The sequence below is a fragment of the Macaca nemestrina genome, chromosome 10 (assembly GCF_043159975.1).
Source record: "Macaca nemestrina isolate mMacNem1 chromosome 10, mMacNem.hap1, whole genome shotgun sequence".
NCBI classification, from domain to species: Eukaryota; Metazoa; Chordata; class Mammalia; order Primates; family Cercopithecidae; genus Macaca; species Macaca nemestrina.
Window position 1 is genome coordinate 19,820,919 of NC_092134.1, and position 12,495 is coordinate 19,833,413.

The 12,495-nt window shown below is 50.3% G+C and overlaps 1 protein-coding gene across 1 annotated transcript in view; it reads right to left on the reverse strand.

Annotated features, from left to right (window-relative positions):
* The window catches only part of LOC105493369 (serine dehydratase like), a 19,629-nt gene extending 17,556 nt beyond the window's left edge, over positions 1–2,073 (reverse strand). Inside the window, exon 1 of the mRNA XM_011760943.2 lies at positions 1,955–2,073. The gene's annotated coding sequence lies outside the window, so the exon portion shown is untranslated. The remainder of the gene's footprint in view (positions 1–1,954) is intronic.
* Between the last annotated feature and the right edge of the window lie 10,422 nt (positions 2,074–12,495).

Below are 12,495 nucleotides of genomic sequence, written 5' to 3' on the forward strand. Positions count from 1 at the left end.
GACAGACAAAATAATCAGAAATGTTGAAAACTGCTAAGAGGGAAACAGGCATACAGTGAGTCCTAAAGAGAAGAACAAGGGGACCTACTTTGGGTATGGAGGTCAGGAAAGACCTCTTAGAGGAAGTGACCATTAAAACTAAGAACTGAGACAGGGCGCAGTGGCTCACGCCTATAATCCCAGAACTTTGGGAGGACGAGGCGGGCGGATCACCTGAGGTCGGGAGTTCAAGACCAGCCTGGCCAACATGGAGAAACCCCGTCTCTATTAAAAATACAAAATTAGCTGGGCATGGTGGCACATGCCTGTAATCTCAGCTACTTGGGAGGCTGAGGCAGGAGAATCGCTTGAACCTGGGAGGCGAGGTTACTGTGAGCCGAGATCGCGCCATTGCACTCCAGCCTGGACAGTAAGAGGGAAACTCCATCTCAAAAAAAAATAATAAAAAATAAGACCCAAAAAATGACAACAAACCAACCACACAACAAACTGCAAGAAGAGCGTGTACATGGCAGGACTATTGTGAGGATTCAATGAGCCTGCATGGTAAGGGCACCCACGCTGGGTGTCTGTCCACTTGGAAATGGGTCTCTTCCTTTCTGGTGAAATCCCCAGATTTTGCCCCTGGGGATCCTAGGATTGTCAGGATGAATGCTCCCTACTCCATAATCCTTCCTCTTTCTTGTTTTTGGTGTGTTTTTTAGAGACAGGGTCTCACTCTGCTGCCTGGGCTGGAGTGCAGTGGCGCGATCATGGCTTACTGTAACCTTGAAGTCCCGGGCTCAAGCTATCCTCTCACCTCAGCCTCCTGAGTAGCTGGAACTGTAGACATGCACCACTGCATCCGGCTGATATTTTAATTTTTATAGAGATGCAGTTTTGCTGAGTTGTCCAGGCTGGTCTTGAACTCCTGGTCTCAGGTCAATCTTTTGTCTCTGCCTCCCAAATACTGGGATAACAGGTGTGAGCAACCTGTTGGCTCACAACAGGCATGCCATTAACTCACCATTGATTCCATTTTATAGACAGTGAACCTGAGGCCCAGAGAGATTAAGTAACTTTTCCAAGGTCACACAGTTAGAAACAGCATAGCCAGAATTCACACCAGGCAGTGTCTTTGGCATCTGCCATTAACCGCGATGCTATACTTTCTCTAATATAGTAGTGTTATCATTGCTATTATGAAAGCTGCAGGCATTTAATATTTATTGCCAATTGTCCTTTGGAACCAAATGCTCCTGGCTCAGTTTCCAGGCTTCCCCAGCCCTCTTGGTTATACTGACTCACAAGAGGACAGCAGGAATCAGTTAAATGAAAAAGCCTCAAGTTGCCAACAGCCTTATCAACCCCAGACCCCATCAGGCACCTGAGGTCTGGGACTGAGCTGTCTTGGCCGGGGGACACAGAGCTATTGTCCAGTATGGCAGCCACCAGGGATGAAATGGGGGACCTGGGTCCTTCCTGCTGTGGAACAACCCAGGGGAAAGCAGGGGGCTCAGACTCAAGTCCCAGTCATGCCAACCTTGGTTAAGTCTCTTTTGTCACTGGGCCTTACCTGTCACGTCTATGAGTTGAGGTAAGGACCACCAATGCTGTCTACCTCCCTTGTCCCCGAAGTCTTTCCCCAGAGGCCACCTTGGTGGCACTCCACAGCCAAATCCCTGGTGCCAGGGCTGGGACACCTCGGGCTGGCCCCTTGGCTGGTAGAATGCCCAGCCCTGCCCCTCTGGCAGGCAGAACCTGCTCTCACCCCTCAGGGTCCCCAGCACAACACTTTCTTCAGCAGAGCACCCTGAATTCAATCGACATTCCCAGGAGGGCCTAGACCACGCTCAGCCCCTCTCACTCCCACCTGCTCAGCTTGGACTTTGCCCAAAGCCTCCCAAACTCCTGCAGCCTCTCATTCACACACACACTGAGCTCCAGGGGCCCCAGCTGGCCCCAGACCTCTTACCTCCCTGCCCAACTATCTCAGACCAACGTGGCCCCAGCTCCTGCCCTCCAGCCTGCCCGGGAACCAGCTCTGTCCAGGAACCAGCTCTGTCCAGCTTCAGACAGCTTCCGGCAACCTTGGCCCCTCCTCCTTTGTTAAAGAGAAAGCTCCAGACCCTTCGCCTCCAGGTGAAGATGGAGGAGGAGAGGGGATGAGGGCAACCCTCACTGCTTTCCTGGGCACTGCCTATGACTGACTCATGCACCACCCTGTCTCATTTGACAGATGAGCAAACTGAAATTCAGAAAAGGGAACTTATTTGGCCAAAGCTTCCCAGCCAGCAAGGGGCAAAGACAGCCTTTACCCCTGGCCCTGGGCCATCTCTTCCGGGATGTAGACATGAGATGGGAAAACAAGGACAAGGAAACTTTTTTTTTTTTTTTTTTTTGGAGACGGAGTTTCACTCTTGTCACCCAGGCTGGAGTGCAGTGGTGCTATCTCGGCTCACTGCAAACTCCGCCTGCCAGATTAAAGTGAGTCTCCCACCTCAGCCTCCCGAGTAGCCGGGATTACAGGCACCCGCCACCACGCCCAGCTAATTTTTGTATTTTTAGTAGAGACAGGGTTTCACCATGCTGGCCAGGCTGGTCTTGAACTCCTGACCTCAGGTGATCTGCTTGCCTCTGCCTCCCAAAGTGCTGGGATTACAGGCATGAGCCACGCACCTGGCCAGGGAAACAATTATTATTTGTCACATGGGAAAGGTATATTTTTGTCTGAAGCACCTCCCCGTCTCAAATATTTTACACACGACATGAGAACCCAAGCAATCATTTGCTACTCAAATGAATGACTGATCATTCATTCATTCAATAAATATTTATTGGACACCTACTACGTGCCAATCCCTGGACCTTTGGCCTCAAACCAAATAGCATGTCCTCTGCCTTCACAAAGCCCTCAGGGACGTTAGAGAGTAATTATTAGTGCTATCAGATGTTGGCAGCTGGTGGGGTGGGGCAGAGCTGTGGAACCCAGAGCAGGCACCCCGCCTGGCCCTGGGGGGCTGGGAAGGCTTCCTGGAGGAGGGGAAGTCTGAGTGGAGCCAGGAGTCAGGCACAGGGAGTGCAAAGGTCTGGAAATGAAAAACATGGAGTGTTCCAGTGTCGGGGAGGTATCCAGTGGGACTGGGAGGGAGAAGGCAGGGGTGGGGAAGCAAGTAGGGTTGGGGCTGGAGACATGAGCAGAGATCAGAGTCCACAGGGACGCCTGTACCAATCCAGAGTTTGGGCCTTACCCAGGGGCACTAGGGAGCCACAGAAGGCTTTAGGTGGGGGGCATGACATGGTCAAATTCACGTCTTGTCTCTGCACCATCTCACTGGGTGAACCTGAGCAGGTGATGCCCATCTCTGGGCCTCAGTTTCCCCATGGGGAAAGTGGGTCCAGGAAGACCTGGCAGCCCTTCTTGGGCTGTTTCTGATCCCCCAGGTTTGATGATTAACTCTCAGCTACTTCGGGTTAGATGGAGCTGCTTGGCCGTGATCCTTAATGTGGACTCTGGCAAGTTAATACCCATCCTCGCTTTGGACACACACCCATCCTTGTCGGGTGCCTTGTCCTGGACTGGGCACTGGGGACACAGAGGTGATACAATCCAGTTTGTGCCTTGAAGTGGCCCCCAGCATGGAGGGGAAAGGAAGACACCCAATTCGGTGGCAACTCTAACACCTCCTAAGATGACAGAGGGCAGAAAGTCCCCATAGGGTAGCAGGGGGTGGGGCAAGATCAGGTAGAGTAGGTAGAGACTCAGCACACAGCTCAGGCTTTGACAAGAAGCAGACTAGCTGCATTTAATGCATGTCTACTGTATACAAGCAGATGCGTGCTGTCCAGCATATCCCACACTGTTTGTTTGTTTGTTTGTTTGTTTTACAAACGAGGTCTTACTGCACTGCCCAGGCTGATCTTGAACTCCTGACCTCAAGCAATCCTCCTACCTTGGCCTCCCAAAATGCTGGGATTACAGGCAACAGCCACTGTGCCCAGCCCCCAAAGATTTTTTAATAGTTGGTGATTTATTTCTGTGTGCATTAGGAAAGATATGTGTATGTATGTAGGTATATATATATGTGTATACATATGTGTGTGAATGTACATGTAAAATATCAGACCCATAGTTTCATGGGCATGATGGCTTAGGAAGAAGCTAAGGTAGGTATTAAAATTTAAAAATGGAGCCTCCTTAAAAAATACATTAATTGACCAGGCATGGTGGCTCATGCCTGTAATCCCAGCACTTTGGGATGCCGAGGCGGGTGGATCACCTGAGGTCAGGAGTTCAAGACCAGCATGGCCAACACGGTGAAACCCCATTTCTACTAAAAATACAAAAAGTTAGCTGGACGTGGTGGTGGGCGCCTGTAATCTGAGCTACTTGGGAGGCTGAGGCAGGAGAATCACTTGAACCGGGGAGGTGGAGTTTACAGTGAGCCGAGGTCGTGCCATTGCACTCCAGCCTGGGCAACAAGAGCGAAACTCTGTCTTAAAAATATAGATATAAATATATATTTTTTATATATAGATATAAATATATATATTTTTATATAGAGACATAAATATATATAAATTATTAGTAGTAATAATAGTAGTAGTAGTTTCTGGCATGAACAAGCAGCATGCCTAGTAGTTAAAACACAGACCTACAGCCAGGCTCTGATACAAATACTTGCTCTGCCACGTTCTGTGTGACCTTGTGACCTTGAGTAAGTCACTTAACCTCTCTGTGCCTTGTTGCCTCAAATGTAAGATGGGGATAAAATACTACTTCCCTAGTACAGTCAATGTGAGGATCAAATGCATTAATGCAGGTAAAATATTAGAACAGTAGTTAGTGCTCTGTGTTCGCTGCTGTTGCTTTTGTTTTATTGTGTTTTGTTTTTTGAGACAGAGTCTCACTCACTCTGTCACCCAGGCTGGAGTGCAATGGCGCAATCTCGGCTCACCGCAACCTCTGCCTCATGGGTTCAAGGGATTCTCCTGCCTCAGCCTCCCAAGTAGCTGGGATTACAGGCTTGCACCATCACACCTGGCTAATTTTTGTATTTTTAGTAGAAACAGCGTTTCACCATGTTGGCCAGGCTGCTTTCAAACTCCTGACCTCGAGTGATCTGCCCGCCTCGGCCTCCCAGAGTGGTGGGATTATAGGCGTGAGCTACCGCGCCCAGCTGCTATTGTTTTGTATTACTATTATAAAAGAGGTGATGGGACAATATGGCAAAAGTTGCAAAGGTGGCACGTGAATGTTCGAAGTACCATGATGTCATTATATTACAGAATGTTAACAACTCCCTGGAAAAGTATTATAATAAACCCTACATTGTGGAAATAGGACCAGAGAGGCCAAGTGGTTTTCCCAAGGTCACACAGCAGCGGCAGAGCCAGGGCTCAGACCCAGAGGGACCAGGCTCCAGAGCTCCTGGCTTGGGTGAGGAAGAGGATGGGCTGGAGAAGCCACGTGGCTGCATCAGAGAGCAGATGAGGCTGGAGAGGTGGGCCAGGTCACTGATCCGTCCCCACCAGAGCCATGTTCGTCAGCCAGCCCCTGTCCCTGACACCTTGGGCCGCCAAACACCCACCCCGGCCAGTCCCCTGGGTTATTCATTAAGCTTCATTACACCATCCTCACCCCCAGCTGACCTTCCTGTTCCCGGGGCAAGGGAATTGCGTGAAGAGGGACAAAGTCTCTGACGCCTGAGATTAGCCTTTCCTGATTTGCGGATTTAACCCTGGACTCTTCGTCATACGCTTCCCAAGGCTGAAGGCTCAGTTCCACTAAATGGCGAAAGAGCTGAGGCTCAGGCAGCCCCAGCTAGTGAGTAATAACTGTGCCAGAATTTGGGTGCAGGTCTCCCAACACCCAATACAACAGAGCATCTCAGCTAAGCTCTCAGACTTATCAACCCTGGCCAAGATGACACATCACTGGAGACCAGAGATGGTCTCACACTGGGAGGTCACACTCCCCCTGGCTGGAGCTGGGGCACACCGTCCTCTGTAGAGGCTCTACACGTCTCACCGTCCTGACCTCTCCCTACTGCAGCCCCATCACCGAACTGCCCCTTGGTCGGCCCCTTGTCAGTGTTTACGTTTGAAACCTTTATACAGAGGAACTTTCCCTCTGTCCTCTTGCCCTTGAAAAGGAAAGGAATCGGTGATCAAGGGAGAAGCTGAGGCACAGAAAGGTTAAGTAACTTGCTCCAGCTTGCCCAGCAAATAGGCCATGGGACCAATCTTCCAGGGACCCCACCTCCAGCCTGGATGCTCTTGTCCCAAGAGACAGAAATTCATAGCCACAGCGTCTGAGCTGAAAGAACTCACAGAGGCTGAAACTGCCTTTGCGAAGAGTCTGACAGTGAGAATTCCAGCCCAGCGGACTCCAGGCTGCTTCTGGCCTCACGGGCTGTGGACTCCAGCCTGCTTCTGGCCTCACAGGCTGGCCATCCTCATTCCCAGGTGTAGGCCAAGCCAACCATGGGAGGAATTCTTTTTCTTCGAGACAGGGTCTCACTCTTTCATCCAGGCTGGAGGGCAGTGGCACGATCCCAGTTCACTGCAGCCTCAATCTCCTGGGTTCAAGGAATCCTCCCACCTCAGCCTCCAGGGTAGCTGGGACTACAGGTGCGTGCCAGCTAATTTTATTTTTATTTTTATTTTTTAGAGACAGAGTCTCCCTATGTTGCCCCGGCTGGTCTCAAACTCCTGGCCTCAAGCAGTCCTCCCACCTTGGCCTCCCAAAATGCTGAGATTACAGGCGTGAGCCACCATGCCTGGCCCATCATGAGAATTTAATTTACAGTTTAACTTTGAAGCAAAGTCAGTCACAGTGGTTCACACCTGTAATCCCAGCACTTTGGGAGGCTGAGATGGAAGGATTGCTTGGGCCAGGAGTTCAAGACAAGCCTGGGCAACATAGTGAGACCTTGTCTCTACAAAAAATAAAAATTAGCCAGGCATGATGCACACCTGTAGTCCCAACTCTTAAGGAGGCTAAGGTGGGAGGCTCACTTGAGCCCACAAGGTGGAGGCTACAGTGAGCCATGATCATGCCACTGCGCTCCAGTCTGGGCAACAGAGTAAGACTCTGTCTCAAAAAAAAAAAAAAAAAAAAAAAAACAAGCAAAGTTAACCCCCTCCTTGCTCAGGGACTGAAATCACTTTTGTAAAACTAATAAAAGATCATGAAATGAAGATTATGAAAGGGGCTTGAATTCTGCTAAAATCTAAATGTAATCTCTGTAATCCCTTACTGTTTAACAGTCATGTGAGGTTGAGAGTGGTGGCTCACGACTATAACTTTAGCACATTGGGAGGCTGAGGTGGGAGGACTGCTTGAGCCCAGGAGTTCAAAGCCAGCCTGGGCACCATACTGAGACCCCATCTCTACTAACAAAAAAAAACATTACCTGGGTGTGGCGGCACAGCTGTAGTCCCAGATACTCAGGAGGCTGAGGCAGGAGGATCCCTTGAGCTCAAGACTTCAAGCCTGCGGTGATCTGTGACTGCACCACTGCACTCTAGCCTGGACAACAGAGTGAGACCCTGTCTCAAAAAGAAAAAAAAGGGGGGGAGTCATATGACCAGAGGTCACAAGATTTGTGACTTCCCCAATTGCTCCCTTAAAAACATTGCTATTATAGAACCTTAGATTGGTCTTTTGAGACGTTTTTCAGACTTTTGCATTCTGGTAATTGACTGACCCCCCGGCCCTCCAGACCCAGGACTCATGACTCTACTGGTATCTGATGACAAGTGCCCCACCTGGAGGTGGACTCACCCCATATTCCCCAATCTCAGCGCTACTGACATTTGGGGCCAGATCATTCTTTGGTGTGAGGGGCAGTTGTGTGCACTGCAGGAGATCATGTTACATCTTCCAGTCCTGTGTGTAGCAGCATCCCTGGCCTCCACCCACCAGATACTAATAGCACCCTCCACCCCATGTTTGACACCCCAAAATGTCTCCAGACATTGGCCAATGCCCATACCCGGGTTGCAAAATTGCCCCACTTTGAGAACCGCTGTCCTTGAGTAGGGAGTTTGGGGTGGAGCCTTACTTGCACAGGGGCTGGAAAAAGTGGAGTGTGTGCAGAAAGCACAGGTCCTGCAAAAGGAAGGATAGGAGGCAAAAAACGTCCCAGGGGCCTTATCAAGCACTGGGTCTTTAGAACATTTAGGGTGCTTTTGCATTTAGAATGATGAATGCGTGAAAACTGGATAGTAAGAAAGCTGAGCAGGTGGTGGAAACAGAGACTGGCTTAGAGCAGGCATGAGGGCTAACAGAAAGATATCAGGGGGCCCTTCCTCTGGAAGAGAGGGGCCCGAATACATGTTTTTTTTTTTTTTAGACTGAGTCTCGCTCTGTCGCCCAGGTTGGAGTGCAGTGGTGTGATCTCGGCTCACTGCAGCCTCTGCCTCCCGAGTTCAAGCAATTCTCCTGCCTCAGCCTCTTGAGTAGCTGGGATTACAGGCATGTGGCACCACGCCCAGGTAATTTTTGTACTTTTAGTAGAAAAGGATTTTCACCATGTTGGCCAGGCAGGTCTCGAACTCCTGACCTCAGGTGATCCGCCTTCCTCCACCTCCCAAAGTGCTGGGATTACAGGCATGAGCCACCACTCCCAGCCACTGTATGCACTTTGAGCAAGGTCTCCCGGGGCTCATCAGTCACAATCATTACAAGAGCCCACTTTCAGAGCTACTGCAATGCTCTCCAGCCCCATAGCTGCACAGCAGGGGGGATCATTTAGCATTTTTCCTCCTCTTCTTATGCTTCTCAGATATTTCGTTTGTTCATTTCACTTGGTAATGAATTAACCGATGTTTATTGAAGCACTTACCTTATGCCAGGCACTGTTCTAGGCACTGGGAATTCGGCAAGAAACAAAACAGGCAAAAACCCTGTCCTCCTGGAGCTCACAGTCCAGTGGGGTGCGGTTGGAGGTGGGGAACAGGCACTAACCAGGGAAATGGCGGGTAAGATAATGGCAAGTGCTATCGAAAAAAACAAAAACAGGTGGTGTGGTTTTTGATAGAGGGGCCAGGGAAGTCCTCTCTGTGAAAGTGACATGTAAGCAAATATTTACAGGAGGTAAGTGGGTGAGACACCCTGATATCTAGGGGAAGATGGAGACAGGCAGGAAAGGGCAGTTGCAAAGGCCCTGAAGCAGGAGGGTACCCCGAGTGCAGCAGGAACAGCAGAGAGGCCAGTGTAACTGCAGCAGAATGAAGGGAGGGGATGGTCAGGGAGGAAGAAGACAGAGAGAGAATGGAGCCACATCACGCGGAGCCTTGGAGGCTACCGTCAGGACATCAGCTTTTATTCCAAGTAAGGTGGGAGCCATGGGAGGCTCTTGAGCAGAGCAACGTGACCCGACTCCGGCTGAATAGGATGCCTCCAGCTGCTGTGTGGGGAATCAGCGGCCAGGGACCCCAGTGCAGAACCACTGCAAGGGTGCAGGCACAGGACTCAGGGGCTTGAAGCAGGGTGGCAGCAGCAGACCTTGGTGAGAAGTGGTCGGATTCTGGGTATTTTGAAGGTCAGGTCACCTGGTCTTCCTGCAGCAGCAGCTGCAGTGCATGTGAGAGAGAAAAAGACATCAAGACGTTTGGGGCCGGGCACGCTGGCTCATGCCTGTAATCCCAGCACTTTGGGAGGCTGAGGTGGGTGGATCACCTGAGGTCAGGAGTTCGAAACCAGCCTGGCCAACATGGTGAAACTTTAATCTCTTAATCTCTCCTTAAAATACAAAAATTAGCCGGGTATGGTGGTATGCACCTGTAATTCCCAGCTACTTGGGAGGCTGAGGCAGGAGAATCGCTTGAACCTGGGAGGCGGAGGCTGCAGTGAGCCAAGATCGCGGCACTGCACTCCAGCCTGGGCAACAGACTGAGACTCCATCTCAAAAAAATAATTAATTGAATTAAATTTAAAAATAGCAGCTGCTATTCTTTGAGTCCTTCCTCGGTGCCTGGCCCTAGGCTGCCATTATCTCTAAGCCTCGCAATACCTAGCAGGTATCATCGTTCCCATCTCTCCTGGCAGGAAACTGAGGCTAAGGGAACTTAGGTGACCACCACCCCAAGGTCACACAGCAGGGGAGCAGTTTCAGCCTGAGGTCTGAGACCTTAGTTAACCAGGAGACTCAGGAGCTGGCTGCACTGGCCAGGGAGGCAAACAGAGGTGAGAGCTGCCTGTCCTCCTGAGCTGTGAAAACAACCGTCAGAATCTCCACCTCCTGCCACCAAGAACACGCTGATCTGGCCATCCCCCAGGACACTTCCCTGGACAGTGTGATGTAACTGATCCAGGAAGTGGAGATGACAGAGGCACTTGACAAAGCTCCCTGGCGGGAATCCACCATCCTTCTCCTAGGATTTCAGGCTTGTTTTAGATGGAGCTGGGCTTCAGTTTGTCCATCTGCGAAATGAGAAGGTGACTTGCACTTTCCTTCTTGCTTCCCAAGACTTTTTTCTTTTTCTTTCTTTTTTTTTTTTTTTTTTTTGAGATGGAGTCTCACTCTGTCACCCAGGCTGCAGTGCAGTGGTGCGATCTCGGCTCACTGCAACCTCCGCCTCCCAGGTTCAAGGGATTCTCCTGTCTCAGCCTCCTGAGTAGCTGGGACTACAGGCATGAGCCACCACACCCGGCTAATTTTTTGTATTTTTAGTTGAGATGGGGTTTCACCATATTGGTCAGGCTCGTCTTGAACTCCCAACCTCAGGTGATCCGCCCGCCTCAGCCTCCCAAAGTGCTGGGATTACAGGCTCACCCAGTCATCCAAGACCCTTCAAATGAAAACTCGGTGAGATAATTGCACCCTTGTGCTCCAGCACTCAGAGCTACAGACAGGAATGCCCTAATGCCCTCTTAAGCACCAGAAAATAAAAATGACCATCTCTATTTAAAACAAAACAAAACAAAACAAAAACAGAGCTCCCTCTCGCTCTGTTCCCCAGGCTGGAGTGCAGTGGTACAATTTTGACTCACTGCAGCCTCGACCTCCTGGGCTCAAGCGATCCTCCTACCTCAGCCCCCCAAGTAGCGGGGCTACAGGCACTTGCCACCAAGCCCGGCTAAATTTTTTTGTATTTTTTGTAGAGACAGGGCCTTGCCATGTTGCCAAGTCTGGTCTCCAACTCCTGGGCTCAAGTGATCCACCCGCCTCGGCCTCCCAAAGTGCTGGGATTACAGGCATGAGTTACCGCGCCTGGTCTGGCCATCGCCTCTTGAGTGCTGACTATGTGTTGGGAGCTGTCCTTACAGCTTTACATCAATAAAGCTACTCAAGCCTCACAACAGGTGGAAACTACTCTTAGTTGAAGAAACCAAAGCACAGAAAGGTTAAGTGATTTGTCCAAGGTCACACAGCAAGTTGATGGCAGAGGTTGGATTTGAACTTGGGCCTATCTGACTACACAGCCCATGCTGTTCACCACAAGGTTACACAGCCTCTCAGGAAAGTGATTTGCTTGCTGTCTGGAAATGAACAAGCCTGGGATGCTACAGTCACAGGTATGAACTAATCCCTCTGAGGTTCAAGCCTTTCCCTGAGACCACTCCAGCAGCTGATGGACTGGTCAGAATGCCCCTATCACGTGGCCACTCTGGCTGGTGCTGCCCCCATTCTCCCTAGCGTGACCTAGGACAAGTCCCTAGCCCTCTCAGGTTCTCGATCAGCCCATCCACGTGACGGGACAAAGAAACACATATGTACGGCATGTGTAGGGTTTTTTGTTGTTATAGTTGTATATTTAAAAATAAAGATGTTTCCAGACTCAGTGGCTCATGCCTGTAATCCCAGCACTTTGGGAGGCCAAGGCGGGAGGATTCGTTAAGCCCAGGAGTTCAAGGCCAGCCTGGGCAACGTAGTGAAACCCCGTCTCAACAAAAACAAACAAAAATTAGCCGGGCGTGGTGGTGTGCACCTGTAGTCCCAGCTACTTGAGAGGCTGAGGCAGGAGGATCACTTGAGCCTGGGAAGCTGAGGCTGCAGTGAGCTGTGATCATGCCACTGCACTCCAGCCTGGGCAATAGAGTGACCTTGTCTCAAAAAGAAAAAATTAATATGTACTCACACAGCAAATGTCCATGAATTGATAAACAGATAATCAACATGTGGCTTATCCGTAGGATGGAATAATATTGATTCAAGAGAAGGAATGGAGGACTGATACATGCTGTGATGTGGATGAATCGTGAAAACGTGACACCAGTAAGAGCAGCTGGACACAAAAGACCACACATTGTGTGATTCCATTTACACCAAAAAGACATGTAATACCAGCACTTGGGAGGCCAACGTGGAAGGATCACTTGAGTTCAGGAGTTCGAGACCAGCCTGGCCAACATGGTGAAACCCCATCTCTACTAAAAATAAAAAATTACCTTGGCATGGTGGCGTACACCTGTAATCCCAGCTATTTGGGAGGCTGAGGCAGGAGAATCGCTTGACCCCGGGAAGTGGAGGCTACAATGGGCCAAGATTGCACCACTGCACTGCA